Source organism: Capra hircus, chromosome 5 (genome assembly GCF_001704415.2).
Source record: "Capra hircus breed San Clemente chromosome 5, ASM170441v1, whole genome shotgun sequence".
Taxonomy (NCBI): Eukaryota; Metazoa; Chordata; class Mammalia; order Artiodactyla; family Bovidae; genus Capra; species Capra hircus.
Window position 1 is genome coordinate 14,407,001 of NC_030812.1, and position 17,127 is coordinate 14,424,127.

At 42.1% G+C, this 17,127-nt stretch overlaps 1 protein-coding gene across 1 annotated transcript in view; it reads right to left on the bottom strand.

The window, feature by feature from the left end:
- SLC6A15 (solute carrier family 6 member 15) overlaps positions 1–12,760 on the bottom strand; it is a 53,070-nt gene extending 40,310 nt beyond the window's left edge. The window contains exons 1-2 of the mRNA XM_005679775.3: positions 12,470–12,760; positions 11,805–11,978 (exon numbers count right to left, since the gene is read on the bottom strand). The gene's annotated coding sequence lies outside the window, so the exon portion shown is untranslated. The remainder of the gene's footprint in view (positions 1–11,804; positions 11,979–12,469) is intronic.

A 17,127-nucleotide genomic window follows, 5' to 3' on the forward strand; every position in this document is an offset into this window, starting at 1 on the left:
AAGCTCTGTGAATTATACCAGTGTCAATATGCTGTTTTGATATTGTACTCTACGTTTATGTAAGATTATAAAGTGGGGAGGCCAGGAGAAGGATACACAGAACTCCCCTTTGCACCTTCCCATGAGCCTGCAAATATTTCAAAGTTAATTGTAAAGTGATTTCTAGAAACTGAAATCTATTTCTGTTGACCTCCATGAACCAAGCACAGATCGTATATCTTACTTAACTCTTTCAAAAAGTCTTTTAAACATTTTAAAAATATGCAAAAGTCTTTTGAGCATGTAAACTTTTATTAATATAGTCAGGACACCTCAGATTTAGACACTGTATTCATTTCCTGAGGCTTCTGTTACAAATTCAAATTTTGTGGCTTGAAACAACAGAAATGTAATTCTTCAAAGCTCTTGGAAGCCAGAGATTCAAAATCAGCTTCAATGAGCCAAAATCAAGGTGTTGGCAGGCCTGCACTCCCTCAGGAGGCTCTCGGGGGAAAATCTGTGCCCGGCCTCTTCTAACTTCTGGGGCAGCCTTTGTCACTTCACTCACAGCCACGCCACTCCAACGTACAGCTTCGTGCTCGCAGTGTCTCCCCCTCCTCTTTGTGTGTCTAATCTCCTGCTTCTTTCAGATAAGGACATTGGTAATGGCAAGGCATGCAGGGCCCATCTAGACATGTGGGGATAATCTTTCCATCTGAAGATAATTTCTGCAATGACTCTTTTTCCAGTTACGGTAACATTCACAAGCACCAGGAATTAAGAGGTAGACATATTTTGGGGAGTTATTAGTAGCCTACTATAGGCACAAAGCAGTCAATCCTAACTGGAGAGGGAAATGGCAACCCACTCCAGTCTTCTTGCCTGGAGAATCCCAGGGACAGAGGAGCCTGGCAGGCTACAGTCCATGGGGTCATAAAAAGTTGGACACAACTGGGCGACTTTCACACAGTCAATCCTAAAGGAAATCAACCCTGAATGTTCACTGGAAGGACTGATGCTGAAGCTGTAGCTCCAATAATTTGACTACTGATGCAAAGAGTTGACTCACTGGAAGACCCTGATGGGGGGAAAGATTGAAGGCAATAGGAGAAAGGGGCAGGAGAGGATGAGATGGTTAAATAGCACCACTGACTCAATGGACATGAATCTGAGCGAACTCTGGTGAACAGTGAAGCACAGGGGGAGCTGGCATGCTGTAAAGAGGGGCGGCAAAGAGTCGGACATGACTTAGCAGCTGAAAAACACAGGAGGCATATTATTGTACTACATTTATTTATATATTTGTGTTTTTGTGCTTTATGGAAAAAATGAACTTGAACGCATTTAACATGTTTTATTGTCATCATCCTAGAATGTCAAGTATGATCTTAGATATTTCCTATAACAGAAAACAAAAACAAGCATTAAGAATTCTTCAAATGCTGTATTATCCCTGTTACTCATTTTGTTAAAAGATGGAGTCTATTTCCTTCTTTTAACTCTGGGCTGGGCTTGACCCTTCTTTGACCATTAGAATGCAGCAGTGACCCTATGCTAGTTACAGAGCTAGGCCTGAAGAAACCTGGCAATTTCAGCTTTGACTTCTTGGAAGGCAGACTCAATACTAAAAAGTCCATCTGCCCTGTTAGAAATCCCACATGGAGAGGGAGAGAAAGATTAATTCAATCAGTCACCAATTGTATCAGCCTCCTGAGCTAAACCCACAGGCAGGAGAACAAAGATTCTGACATTCTAGTCAAAGTTAAATTGCCAGTTAATATCAACTAGAACAGATGAAGCAGCTAGCTGAGCCCAACAAACATAGAGAATAATGAGGAAAGATAAAACATTATTGTTTCAAGTCACTAGAATCCCAGGAAGGTAACAGAAGGTGAGAGCTTCCATAAAGTATTGAATCAAACCTACTTAAAAAAATAAAAATAAAAAAGGATAGTTAGCTATGTAGCATATGTTCAGTTCAGTTCAGTTGCTCAGACAAGTCCAACGCTTTATGACCCCATGAATCGCAGCAAACCAGGCCTCCCTGTCCATCACCAACTCCAGGAGTTTACCCAAACTCATGTTCATTGAGTCAGTGATGCCATCCAGCCATCTCATCCTCTGTCGAACACTTCTCCTCCTGCCCCCAATCCCTCCCAGCATCAGGGTCTTTTCCAATGAGTCAACTCTTCACATGAGGTGGCCAAAGTATTGGAATTTCATCTTCAACATCAGTCCTTCCAATGAACACCCAGGACTGATCTCCTTTAGAATGGACTGGTAGGATCTCTTTGCAAGGGACTCTCAAGAGTTTCTCCAACACCACAGTTAAAAAGTATCAATTCTTCAGTGCTCAGCTTTCTTCACAGTCCAACTGTGAAGTCCAACAAAAGTCCAAGGGACCTTTGTTGGCAAAGTAATGTCTCTGCTTTTTAATGTGCTATCTAGGTTGGTCATAATTTTACTTCCAAGGAGTAGGCGTCTTTTAATTTCATGGCTGCAGTCACCATCTGCAGTGATTTTGGAGCCCAAAAAAATAAAGTTTGACACTGTTTCCCCATCTATTTCCCATGAAGTGATGGGACCAGATACCATGATCTTCATTTTCTGAATGTTGAGCTTTAAGCCAACTTTTTCACTCTCCACTTCCACTTTCAGCAAGAGGCTTTTTAGTTCCTCTTCACTGTCTGCCATAAGGGTCATGTCATCTGCATATCTGAGGTTATTGATATTTCTCCTGGCAATCTTGATTCCAGCTTGTGCTTCATCCAGACCAGCATTTCTCATGATGTACTCTGCATATAAGCTAAATAAGCAGGCTGACAATATACAGCCCTTGATGTACTCCTTTACCTATTTGGAACCAGTCTGTTGTTCCATGTCCAGTTCTAAATGTTGCTTCCTGACCTGCATACAGATTTCTCAAGAGGCAGGTCAGGTGGTCTGGTATTCCCATCACTTTCAGAATTTTCCACAGTTTATTGTGAGCCACACAGTCAAAAGCTTTGGCATAGTCAATAAAGCAGAAATAGATGTTTTTCTGGACCTCTCTTGCTTTTTCCATGATCCAGCAGATGTTGGCAATTTGATCTCTGGTTCTTCTGCCTTTTTAAAAACTGCTTGAACATCTGAACTCCTTATTGCCAAATTCAGACTTAAATTGAAGAAAGTAGGGAAAACCACTAGACCATTCATGTATGACCTAAATCAAATCCCTTACGATTATACAGTGGAAGTGAGAAATAGATTTAAGGGACTAGATCTGATAGATAGAGTGCCTGATGAACTACGGACAGAGGTTCATGACATTGTACAGGAGACAGGGATTAAAACCATCCCCGTGGAAAAGAAATGCAAAAAGACAAAATGGCTGTCTGAGGAGGCCTTACAAATAGCTGTGAAAAGAATAGAAGTGAAAAGCAAAGGAGAAAAGGAAAGATATAAGCATCTGAATGCAGAGTTCCAAAGAATCGCAAGGAGAGATAGGAAAGCCCTCCTTCGATATCAGTGCAAAGAAATAGAGGAAAAGAACAGAATGGGAAAGACTAGATATCTCTTCAAAAAAATTAGAGATACCAAGGGAACATTTCATGCAAAGATGGGCTCAAAAAAGGACAGAAATTGTAGGGACCTAACAGAAGCAAAAGATATTAAGAGGAGGTGGCAAGAATACATGGAAGAACTGTACGAAAAAGATCTTCATGACCCAGATTATCACAATGGTGTGATCACTCACCTAGAGCCAGATATCTTGGAATGTGAAGTCAAGTGGGCCATAGGAAGCATCAATAGGAACAAAGCTAGTGGAGGTGATGGAATTCCAGCTGAGCTATTTCAAATCCTGAAAGGTGATGCTGTGAAAGTGCTGCACTCAATATGCCAGCAAATTTGGAAAACTCAGCAGTGGCCACAGGACTGGAAAAGGTCAGTTTTCATTCCAATCCCAAAGAAAGGCAATGCCAAAGAATGCTCAAACTACCACACAATTGTACTCATCTCACACGCTAGTAAAGTAATGCTCAAAATTCTCCAAGCCAGGCTTCAGCAATACATGAACCATGAACTTCCAGATGTAGCATATGTAGCAACTGATAACTGCCAAATGGGGGAGATAAACTGAATAGTCATAAAATTTAACTGAAAGTAAAAATACTTAACTAAATTTAAAATATTTTTCAAGGAACTATTCACAATGGGGTTACACCTGTGTAAAAAGGGTGTGGTTTAGGTTTTTAAACCCATGCAGTGATTTTCTTTTAACCACCATTTAAATATTAGCCTTGAAAGACACATTTTAATTACCCGAATACAAAAACTAGCTCAAAGTGAATCATGGAGTTAAATGTAAAACATCAAACTATAAAACTTAAAAAAAAAATCATCAGAGAAGATGTTTGAAGTATAGAGCTAAGTAAAGCGTTCTTAGACATGATACCAAAAGCAGACTCCATCAAAGCAAAGATTTTAGTAAAATGGACTTCAAAATTTTTTAATCTGCTCAGTTAAAGAACCTATTAATTGGATGAAAAAATAAGCTAAACACTTATTTTGCAAAGCTAAAATATTTGCAAACCATGACCCCTATAGGGAAAGAAAACAGTATTTAGGATCTATAAGAACTCATAAAACTCATCAATTAAAAATTATTCAGAAAACAGACAAGCGACATGAAGGAACATGTCACTGAACATGATGTATGCAGGGACATTTCACTGAATATGATGTATGGATGGCAAATGAACACATGGAATGTGGTTTGCCATTATCAGTTATCATTAGGAAATGGTAACTAAAACTACAATGCAATGTCACTGCACAGATTGGGATGGGTAAAATAGAGTGACAACCAAATTCTGACGAGGATACAGAGCAAATGGATCATTCATACCTGGGGAGTGAGAATGCAACATGGTGCAGCTTTCCAGAAAACAATGTATGCAACTACCATATATCCCAGCAGTTGCCCTCCTGGGCATTTATCCTGCAGAAAGGTAAAGTTAGGTTCCATAAAATCTATAAACAACTGTCTATAGCAGCTTTATTCATAACCACCCTAAACTGCAACAACTCGGATGTCATTCAAAGAGTGAATGATTAAAGAAACTCTGGTAAATCCATACCAGAGAATACTACTCAGAAAAATAAAAAAGAAACTACCAATACACACAACATCTTAGATAAATCTACAGACAATTATGCTGAATGGAAGAAGCCAATCCCAAAAGGTTGCATACTATATGATTCTACCTACACAACATTCTTGAAAAGACAGACAACAAACATGAATAATAGATTAGTGATTACCACAATTTAAGGAGAGGTTGGGGACAGGAAAGACGTGGTTGTGCTTATGAAAGGGCCACACAAGGATCCTTACAGTGATGGAACTATCCTGCATGCTGCTTTATCAATGTCAATATTCTAATTATGATTTGTAGTATAGTTTTGCAAAATGTTACACTTGCATAAAACTGTATAAAAGGCACACAAGGACTCTGTATTATTTCTTACAAACATATATTATCTTATATAATTATTTCTTAACAACTACATATGAGTCTATAACCATCTCGATTTTTTCCTTAAAAATATCTGTCAACTCCCTAAAATATGAATCACACAGAGTCGGACATGACTGAAGTGACTTAGCAGCATGCTGATATAACTGGTTAATTTTAGTGAATCCATTAAATCCCATGTGCTGCCCTAATACAATTTTATTACTAAGGATACTGAATATAGGAAACTTCTTTAAATTGAGCAATTACAAAAATCAGAGTCAAAATACCCATTGACTTTTATACCTTAAGTCATTTGATGGCATCTGATGCCCAGATGCTGTTTTCCCAAAAGATCTTTTATTTGCTACTGGCTTCACTTAAGAATATTTTAAAATCTGTATTTAGAATAAGTAACACAGTAAACCATTTTGCTTTTTTACATTTCTTTTTCTTGGGGATGGTCTTGATCACTGCCTCCTGTACAATGTCATTAACCTTCGTCCACACTTCTACAGGCACTCGATCAGATCTAATCCCTTGAATCTATTTGTCACTTCCAATGTATAATCCTACTGACAATGCCAAAGCCTGACTGTGTGGATCACAACAAACTGAAAAATTCATAAAGAGATGAGAATAACAGACCACATGACCTGCCTTCTGAGAAATCTGTATGCAGGTCAAGAAGCACCAGAACTGGACATGGGACAAAAGACTGGTTCAAATTTGGGAAAGGAGTACATCAAGCCTGTATATTGTCACCCTACTTATTTAACTTATATGCAGAGTACATCATAAGAAATGCTGGACTGGATGAAGCACAAGCTGGAATCAAGATTGCCAGGAGAAATATCAATAACCTCAGATATGGAGATGACATCACCCTTATGGCAGAAAGAGATGAAAAACTAATGAGCCTCTTGATGAAAGTGAAAGAGGAGAGTGAAAAAGTTGGCTTGAAACTCAGCATTCAGAAAACTAAGATCATGGCATCTAGTCCCATCACTTCATGGCAAATAGATGGGGAAACAATGAAAACAGTGGGAGACTTCATTTTTGGTGGGGGGGGGTTCGAAAAATCACCACAGATGTTGACCACAGCCATGAAATTAAAAGACGCTTGCTCCTTGGAAGAAAAGTTATGACAACCTAGATAGCATATTCAAAAGCAGAGACATTACCTTGCCAACAAAGGTCCATCTAGTCAAAACTATGGTTTTTCCAGTAGTCATATATGGATGTGAGAGTTGGACTACAAAGAAAGCTGAGTGCCGAAGAATTGATGCTTCTGAACTGTAGTGTTAGAGAAGACTCTTAAGAGTCCCTTGGCCTCAAGGAGGTTCAGCCAGTCCATCTTAAAGGAAATCAGTCCTGAATATTCGTTGGAAAGACTGATGCTGAAGCTGAAACTCCAATACTTTGACCACCTGATGTGAAGAGCCGACTCATTTGAAAAGACCCTGATGCTGGGAATGATTGAACTCCTTAGGAGAAGGGCAAGACAGGATGAGTGGCTGGATGGCATCACCAACTCAATGGACATGAGTTTGAGCAAGCTCCAGGAGTTGGTGATGTACAGGGAAGCCTGGCATCCATGGGGTTGCAAAGAGTTGAACAAGACCAAGCGACTGAACTGAAGTGAACTGACTGAACACAGTAAAATGGTAGGCATAGAGTGAAAAATGTCTTCCCACTCTTTTTTCAGAGCACATCTAGCCCCACCCCTATCTTTCTGTGTCACCAAATTCCTCCACAGATATTTGGCATATAACCAAGTTCATATGTACATTCAAGCTACTATGTGTTTACGTTCCATCTACCCATGTTTTTCTTTTTATATCACTATTATTGTATACTATATGTATTATTCTGCATCATGATTTTTCACTTTAAAGATGTTTTAAAACTTTTGCTCTCAATACAACAGCTTATTGTGTGTATGTTTTTTAAATGATTATATGATAGATCATGGGATGAGAATGTCATATACAGGTTATTTCTGAAAGTTTGCTTCAAATAGTCAAGCAACTCACTTTATTTATCTGATATTTATGTATCTGTAGAATAAATTCCTAGAAGTGGAACTGCTTGATCAAAAGATATGTGCTTTTATCATTTTAGTAAAAATTGACAATCTACCCTTTATAAAAGCTATCTCAATTTGCACTACCAAAAGCAAAGTATCATAGTGCCTGGTTCCCTCTGTCTTCTTCAGTAGAGTGAGTAATCTTTTTGATCTTTGCCAGTCTGATAGGTGAAAAAGCTTCCAAGTTACACAGTCTATTCAAAGATGGCCATCAATTAATCTTCTGTGAAAAGATATAAGAGCACATTCAGTTCAGTTCAGTTCAGTCGCTCAGTCGTGTCCGACTCTCTGCGACCCCATGAACCACAGCACGCCAGGCCTCCCTGTCCATCACCATCTCGTGGAGTTCATTCAGACTCACGTCCATCGAGTCAGTGATGCCATCCAGGCATCTCATCCTCTGTCGAACACTTCTCTTCCTGCCCCCAATCCCTCCCAGCATCAGTCTTTTCCAATGAGTCAACTCTTCGCATGAGGTGGCCAAAGTACTGGAGTTTCAGCTTTAGCATCATTCCTTCCAAAGAAATCCCAGGGCTGATCTCCTTCAGAATAGACTGGTTGGATCTCCCTGCAGTCCAAGGGACTCTCAAGGTCTTCTCCAACACCACAGTTCAAAAGCATCAATGCTCTGGCATTCAGCCTTCTTCACAGTCCAACTCTCACATCCATACATGACTACTGGAAAAACCATAGCCTTGACTAGACGGACCTTAGTCGGCAAAGTAATGTCTCTGCTTTTGAATATGCTATGTAGGTTGATCATACCACAAGTAAATAAACTGACCTTCAAAACTGAAAACAGTTCTATCCTATACCAAGTAGTATGCTTGTGTGGGTGCTCAGTCGCTAAGTTGTGTCCAGTTTTTTGTTACCTTACAGACTTCAGACTGACAAGCTCCTCTATCCAAGGGATTTTCCAGGCAAGAATACTGAAGTGGGTTGCCATGCCCTCCTCCAGGGGATCTTCCCAACCTAGGGACTGAACCTCCATCTCCTGTGTCTCCTGCAATGGCAGGTGGATTCTTTACCAGAGTCACTTGGAAAGCCCAGTATATCAAGTGGTACTGTGCGTTTAAAACTACCATGTACCATACTCTAGGGCTAGCTGTTCAGCAATAAATATGAAACAAGTATTATTGGTCAAAGTTAATGTAAAAGCAGATAAATTTGTTTATTAAAAATTATGTACTCAATATATCCACAAGAGTAATTAGGACTTAAGTTACAGGCAAAACTGGAAATAAACCTAAGGATTCCTGCTATGTAACCTTGAATGTTTGCACACATGAGACTATGCTCATGGATTTTGTTAATAATGCCATCTGCTCAGAAGCTATTTTAAAATCGACTTTGCATAGGAATATATTAACACAGCCTATCATGTATATGTATGCAGTAATAAAGGCATTAAAGAACTCTTCAAAAGAAGTTGAGAAGTAAATCAAGAAGTGAAAGTTTGTGGTGCTTTTCATCACCAAAAGTCTCAGGTCTACCATTCTAAGTCAATGATTTTTTAATTACCTGTATGATAACTCTACAGTTCAAAGGAATGCAAATTTATTGTCATCTCAAACAAAAGTCTTATGTTATGACAGGGGAAGCCTATTTTCTAACATGTACCCAGTAAAATTTGAACTGTGATCACTGGGTAAACTAATGCTTTTGAAGTTTAGGTTTTAATAATTATTTTAACTTAATTTAAAATTTCAATAACAACTAAGGCATCTCACCTGATTACTGGTATCTCAAATTGCTATCATCCAATTTAAAAATTCTTTACTCTTTGCTATGGTTTGAATGTTTAAATCCTCCCTCCATCCCATATATGTTGAAATTCTAACCTCAATGTCATGGTATTAAAAGATGAAGCCTTTAGGGGTTAATAACAGCCTCTAGAAAACTAACTAGCCCCTTCCACCATGTGAGAACACAGTGAGAAAGCATCCTCTGTGTACCAGGAAGCAGGCTCCCACCAGACATGGAATCTGGTGCACCTTGATCTTGAACCAGCCTCTAGAACTGTGATAAATAAATTTCTTTTATTTATACGCCATCCAGTTTATGGTAATTTGTTACAGCAACTTGAACTAGACTGACAGTATTTCTGATTTATTTATTGGATGACGTAGCACTTATTTCCTAAAAACATAAATACCTTTCTTAATACCATTAAAATACAGTATCGAGTTACATATATTGAAATATAAAGTGAAAGTCGCTCAGTCCTGTTAGACTGTTTGCCACCCCATCAACTGTAGCCGCCTGGCTCCTCTTGTCCATGGAATCCTCCAGGCAAGAATACTGGAGTGTGTTTTCATTTCCTTCTCCAAGAGCTCTGCCAACCCAGGGATTGAACCTGGGTCTCCTGCATTGTAGGCAGATTCTTTAACATCTGAGTCACCAAAGTAATTCTCAAATCAAGTATATAACGTGCAATCAGAAAAAGAAAACTTGTCAACAAACGATGAAGTTGTCTTCCTTTTAAAACACGTAATTCCTGTCTTTCTGGGAAAAAAAAAAAAGAGAGATAGAGAGAACGCACGGTGCTCTTTTCACTTGTTGGCAAAGTCAAAGAATTCAGTAATATATTGATAATATATTTTACGCTAATCAATATATATGGATCATTGATCACGTAAGAAGCAAAAGTCACTCATATTCACACACACACACAAAAACAATTTTGCTGGTTGAATATTCCAAATTTAATAAGAGAAATCCACACACCCTCGAGTCTATCAACAAGTATTTATTAAACAACTACTACAAGTCCAACCCAGTACTAGGCGTTGAAGACTTAAGCTGGAGTGTGGTTCTTGCAGAATTGAGACTAGGCAATTGGGTTATTCGTCAGAAAATGATATTTCTTAAAGCAAACACATTGTTCCCTGTGTTCCGGGACGACAACCAGGCAATGACAGGTATAAGACTGCTTTATAAACTGTCAGACAAAAAGCCTAAACGTAGCACAGAACCCACCTCCTCCGGTCCTCTCCTGTTGCTGGGCAGTGAACCAAACAAACCGCGCAGCCAGAGCCTGGGTGTACCTTTAAGACCTGGAGGGGAAACAGCCGGTCCGCGGAGAATGGTCGCAGCTTCATTTGCATAAGCACCCAAACACTGCTGACGTCACCGCGCCGGGTGCAGACCCCGCCTCGTCCTACTCCACTGTTTCTCCCCGAGGTGAGAGAACGGAACCGGGAGAGCTCAGCGCCAGAGAGCGCGAGCCCGGGTTCCGCGCTCGCTGTGAACGCGCCACGCACGCCGCTTCTCTGCTCAACGGAAAAGGATTCCTGCCGCTGGGGCCTCTGAGAGCGGGTGGGTCACACCTGTCCTCAGGACAGGTCGGACGTTTTTGATCCATTTATAATTACAAGGCGCGTTCCGACGGAAAGTCTCAAAATGGTCCTCTTGCCCAGGACACGCACAAACCCGCCGAGTTCGTGAAACGTATAAACGGTCTGGGTTTCCAATCTTTCCCATCCTCTCCTTTAAATCCCAGCACCGACACCCTCACCAACACCCTCTCCAATTCCTGGAGGCGCAGAAACCCACAAACTGTGCTTTTCTTGGGGAGCCGCGCGTGCCTGGTGCGGGAGAAAGGCCCCACTTTGGGACCATTTAACACAGGATACCTCGGGCAAAAGGGAGCGGGGGTCACGTGAAACCACCCCGCCTTAGGTAGTCGCCTTCAGCAGTTGCAAAAGCCCCCAAAAGCGAATGAGGAATGAGATTGGCTCCTCTCCCCGCCCCACCGCCCAGCCGCACGAGGATCAGCTTCCAACTCACCTAGAACCTTGGAAGCGCCCTGCTCCGGCCCGACCCTCGCAACTTTCCGACTGGCCCAGTCGGACCCCACCCTGCTGCCAGCCCTAATTTGACTTGGTAACAGCTAGTCTCTCGGGGATGCTGCGGTCACAAGAAGGAAAGAAGGATGGCGGCACGTTTCGACCCATGTGCTTCCCCGTTACGCGCCGCTCCTAGCCCCCACTCTCCACCCTGACTGTGCACAGGTGCAGGGCGCAGAGCCCGAAGGGTCGCCCGCCCGCCGAGCCTAGCTTCGCCCTCCTGGGGCTTTGGAGCCGCCCTGCCTCCCCTCACCCCCGGACACATCCTGAATCCTTCCCAGCATCCAGGCATCAATTCCGCTTGCTTCCCGGGTCCCGGGCTCCAGGGTGCCTAGTGGTGAGCCCCACCCTACCTAAACCGTGCCTTCAGTGGTAGGAGCTTGTCCTCACCCTCAGGGTGCTTTGGCCGGGCGCCTCTGGGCTGTTTCCAAGTGCCGACAGTGGCAGCAGTGGCCGGAGAGTCGGGCCAGGTGGCTGTGACCCGCGGGCGCGAGGAGCCGTCTGGAGAGCAGGCGCTGCTGGCCGAGGGCGGGCCCGGAGTCTGGGTGGAGGAGGGTCGCTGCCCTGCGGGCCGGGGCCAGGAGCGACTCGTGAGCGCCTGTGTGTCGGCCAGGGAGAGAGCACGGGATGCAGGCGCGCGGGTGCGTGCGCGCGGGTGTGTATGTGTGTGTGAGTGAGGGTGTGACGGAGGCGCCCACGTGCCCGGCCCGCCCGAGCTGCGGCCGCCGACAGGCTGCGGGGGAGGGGGAGGCTGCGGGCGCCAGGGGACACGAGGGAGGTCGCCCGGCCGGGCGCCGCACCTCCCCGCCCCGCCGCCTCCTGACGCAGAGGCCGCTGCGGCTGCCTAGCCGCGTCCTCGATGCGCTCCCGGCGGGGGCGGGACGGACTCGGGGAAAGCCGGCTGCAAAGCAAAACAAAACAAATCCCGCCCTGCCATCCCTCCCGTCCTTGCCCAACCCACGCAACCGAGAGGATGGGCACGACTTGCCCGCCCCCTTCCCCCCACCACCACCCAGCCTTTGTCTCAGCCGGAATAACAATAGAAATGGTCCTACCTCACACCCTTTGAATGCTCTCCGAACGTCGGCGACCGGACTGGAAGCAGTGAGTGACCCAAAGAACCCTTTTCCCTAGCTTTCTCTCCAAGCCGGTCATTTACATCTTTCGCGCAGGAAAGCACTCTGGGCATTTGCTTCTCCATCAGACGGTGGCTTGATAGCGCTCAGGGATTCTGGCCAAATTACGGCTTTTTAAGGGAGCCAGTGTTCACCGTATGTAGGTTCCTTAGCATCCTGTTTGTTTCCAAGGGGTCTTATGAGATGAAGCCTGAATCGTCTCTCCTAGCAATGAAGACATACTAATGAAGCCACGTGGAGAATTCCTAAAATATACATCACAGCACAAAAGCCTAGCCTACTTTTGAAAATGGCTGAATCTTCCCCTAGGCAGGGCATATACTCTACAGATTAAATGTTATGTCCCTGAAACTTTAAAATTTGAAAGAAATGCAAAATGAACGTTAATTATGCTGCAAAGGTTTAGTGTTTTGGCGAAGGACATTTCCCTCTTCTAGGTGACTGATATTACAATTAGAAAAAAAAAAAAGAAAACTTTGTGCACTTTTAGGCCTTCCAACAATCCCTCAGATTTTGACGGTTTATATCCAGTTAAGAATGAATTAAATAATAAGGCCATTGCAGACAGGTTTCTCATGCAGTGAAAAATCTCCTGGAAAGAAATCACAAGACCTAAATTTCAAGTCAGAACATTGCTACTAATCCTCAGCTTTTAATGCAGCCAAGACAGCTGTTTCTCAGTCTCTTCCAAACCTACCTTTATTTTTTTTTTTTTTTAAGAAAAAATGAAATTAGATTTGCTTTTCTGCATGCCCTTTCTCTGACAAGGATAAAGAAACACTCTGATAGATGCCTCACAGGAAAAGCTAAAAAGAGTTACAATAAAAATCTTACAAAACATCTTGCAAAATTTGCTTTTACTTCACATGTTGATGACAGGCAAATATTTATGTTGATATTTATCATAAAATTGAAATGTAGTACAAATAATACCAATAACAACTGAGAAGAATTTAAGAAAATAAGTAGAGCTATGTTTTCCATAATCAGGATTAGACATATCTATGGGAAACAAAGTTTTCTGTATGATTCCAGGGATAGTTTATGGTAGTACCAGGAAGACCTTTTATATACTACCAGTGTTCCCCTCCTCACACATTTACACTGATGTGTGACATCTATCACAAATGCAAAAAAAAAAAATGATTGGTACTAATTTATGTCTTGAAGCCAGTGAGAAAGTTGGTATTGAGTTTCCCCACTAAGCACTCGGGGGCTTTAAAATAGCTTATTTAATCTTCTCAACTAATTAATGAGGTGATTTTCCTAAATTATCAATTAGACACAGGTGATGCCCAAAGAAAAAAATATATTGCAAAAAGTCACACAGTTAGTTCAATGGCAGAATAGATATTTAAACCCAGATCTAGCTGGCTTTTTTTTTTTCCCCCAAAACAATAGAATGGGAAAAATGAGAGAATTCTTCAAGAAAATTAGAGATACCAAGGGAACATTTCTTGCAAAGATGGGCTCAATAAAGGACAGAAATGGTAGGGACCTAACAGAAGCAGAAGATATTAAGAAGAAGTGGCAGGAATACACAGAAGAACTGTACAAAAAAGATCTTTATGACCCAGGTAATCATGATGGTGTGATCACTCACCTAGAGCCAAACATCCTGGAATGTGAAGTCAAGTGGGCCCTAGGAAGCATCACTAAGAATAAAGCTAGAGGTAATGGAATTCCAGTTGAGCTATTTCAAATCCTAAAAGATGATGCTATGAAAGTGCTGCACTCGATATGCCAGCAAATTTGGAAAACTCAGCAGTGGCCACAGGACTGGAAAAGGTTACTATTCATTCCAGTGCCTAAGAAAGGTAATGCCAAAGAATGCTCAAACTACCACACAATTGCACTCATCTCACACACTAGTAAAGTAAGGCTCAAAATTCTCCAAGCCAGACTTCAACAGTAGGTGAACCATGAAATTCCAGATGTTCAAGCTGGTTTTAGAAAAGGCAGAGGGACCAGAGATCAAATTGCCAACATCTGCAATCATCGAAAAAGCAAGAGATTTCCAGAAAGACATCTATTTCTGCTTTATTAACTATGCCAAAGCCTTTGACTGTGTGGATCACAATAAACTGTGGAAAATTCTTAGAGATGGGAATACCAGATCACCTACCTGCCTGCTGAGAACTCTGTATGCAGGTCAGGAGGCAACAGTTAGAACTGGACATGAAACAGCAGAATGGTTCCAAATAGGAAAAGGAGTACGTCAAGTCTGAGTATTGTCAACCTGCTTATTTAACTTATATCCAGGGTACATCATGAGAAACGCTGGGCTGGATGCAGCACAAGCTGGAATCAAGATTGTGGGGAGAAATATCAATAACCTCAGATATGCAGATGACACCACCATTATGGCGAAAAGTGAAGAGGAACTCAAAAGCCTCTTGATGAAAGTGAAAGAGGAGAGTGAAAAAATTGGCTTAAAGCTCAACATTCAGAAAACGAAGATCATGGCATCCGGTCCCATCACTTCATGGCAAATAGATGGGGAAACAGTGAAAACAGTGGGAGACTATTTTGGGGGGCTCCAAAATCACTGCCGATGGCGATTGCAGCCATGAAATTCAAAGAAGCTTGCTCCTTGGAAGAAAAACTATGACCAACCTAGACAGCATATTAATAAGCAGAGACATTACTTTGCCAGCAAAGGTCCATCGAGTCAAGGCTATGGTTTTCCAGTGGTCATGTATGGATGTGAGAGTTGGACTATAAAGAAATCTGAGCACTGAAGAACTGATGCTTTTGAACTGTGGTGTTGGAGAAGACTCTTGAGAGTCCCTTGGACCACAAGGAGATCCAACCAGTCAATCCTTAAGATCAGTCCTGAGTATACATTGGAAGTAGTGATGTTGAAGCTGAATCTCCAATACTTTGGTCACCTCATGTGAAAATCTGACTCATTTGAAAAGACCCTGATGCTGGGAAAGACTGAAGGAGGGAGGAGAAGGGGATGACAGAGGATGAGATGGTTGGATGGCATCACCGACTCAATGGACATGAGTTTAGGTAAACTCTGGGAGTTGGTGATGAACAGGGAGGCCTGGCATTCTGCAGTCCATGGAGGGGCAAAGAGTGGGACACGACTGAGCGACTGAACTGAATTGAGGTAGCGCTTTTTTTTTTTTTTCATTCATTTATGTAAGCCTTTAGTGAATGTACAGATTTTAAGAGAAGGAAAAAGTGTAGAATTACCACAGGGTTAGGGACCTTAGAAAGAATAAGTGGAGCAGGGGTGTAAAGATTCCAGAAGGAGATCCTGGGATCTGCAGTCATGGAGGTGAACAGTATCATTAAAAAAATTTTTAACAACAAAAACCTTCAAAAATTTGCTGCTCAATTGCTAATATCTTTTCACTGACAGTTACTGAGTGCTTTCTCTTGTCATACAGTAGGAATATGACTACCCCATAGGATCGGTGTGAGAGGAAGAGGCAGCACGCAAACGGGGACGAGCAGAATATGGAAGAAGATTTCAACCTACAGGTAAAGCGAGACTCGTTTTTCCGGCCACACTGTGTGGCTTTAATGATCCTATTTCCTTATTTATTTATTGCTGGCTGTCCTGGGGCCTTGTTGCTGCTAGGGCTTTTCTCTAGCTGCAGCGAGCAGGGGCTGCTCTCCAGCTGTGGAACCTGGGCTGCTCATGGCCCTGGCTTTTCTTGCTGTGGACCACAGGCTCTAGGGCACGCAGGCTTCTGTGGCTGCAGCACGTGGGCCCAGGAGTTTTGGCTCCCAGGCTCTAGAACACAGACTCAAGAATTGTGCTGCCCAGGCTAACTTGCTCCCAGGCATGTGGGATCTTCCCGGACTGGGAATCAAACTCACACCACTGCATTGGCAGGCGGATTCTTTACCTCCGAACCACCAGGGAAGCCCACCATTCTGTATTCTTATATATTGGTTAGTATTGATTTGATGTTGAGGATGCACCTTTGGAATGTGTGGAATAACTAATATGCCTATTTTTTTTAAACCCTTACAACCAACCTTATGATGTAGATACACTGCAGAAGAAAAACCTGAGACTTAGGTTGTCTAAATTCACATAGTCTAGAGGCATCTGCTCGATACAGTAAATAAATACCTGCCTGTACCCAAATCACCTTCTGAATTTGACACCTACTTTTAAGCAATTAATATGATATTTCTCATTTTAAAAAGTAATAAACGGTCTGAAAGAGAAAATGAGTGAGTATTCTCTTAAGCATGTGTGGAGTATATGTGGGGAGAGGAATCTTGACTTGCCACAACTTTCTACCATAGTATTTTTAAAACCAAATCTCAAAATGACAATATTATACAAAAACTCCTGAGTTCAGAAAAACAATTCAAAGATTATTTTTAGAAGTTTCAAAAGCTCAATCCTAAAGGAAAATATTGAAATCATTTCACGTCATGGGAGTATATTCATTTTCAAAATTCTGCCTTTTGGCAGGACACAATGCCAGTTACCGTAGGAACAATTGTTTAATTAATTGTTTAATTAAAATTTTAATAATTTAAAATTCTTTGTAATTCAAAGATCCATGCACCGTAGGGCCATTGAAGAGAAGAATCTTAATAGC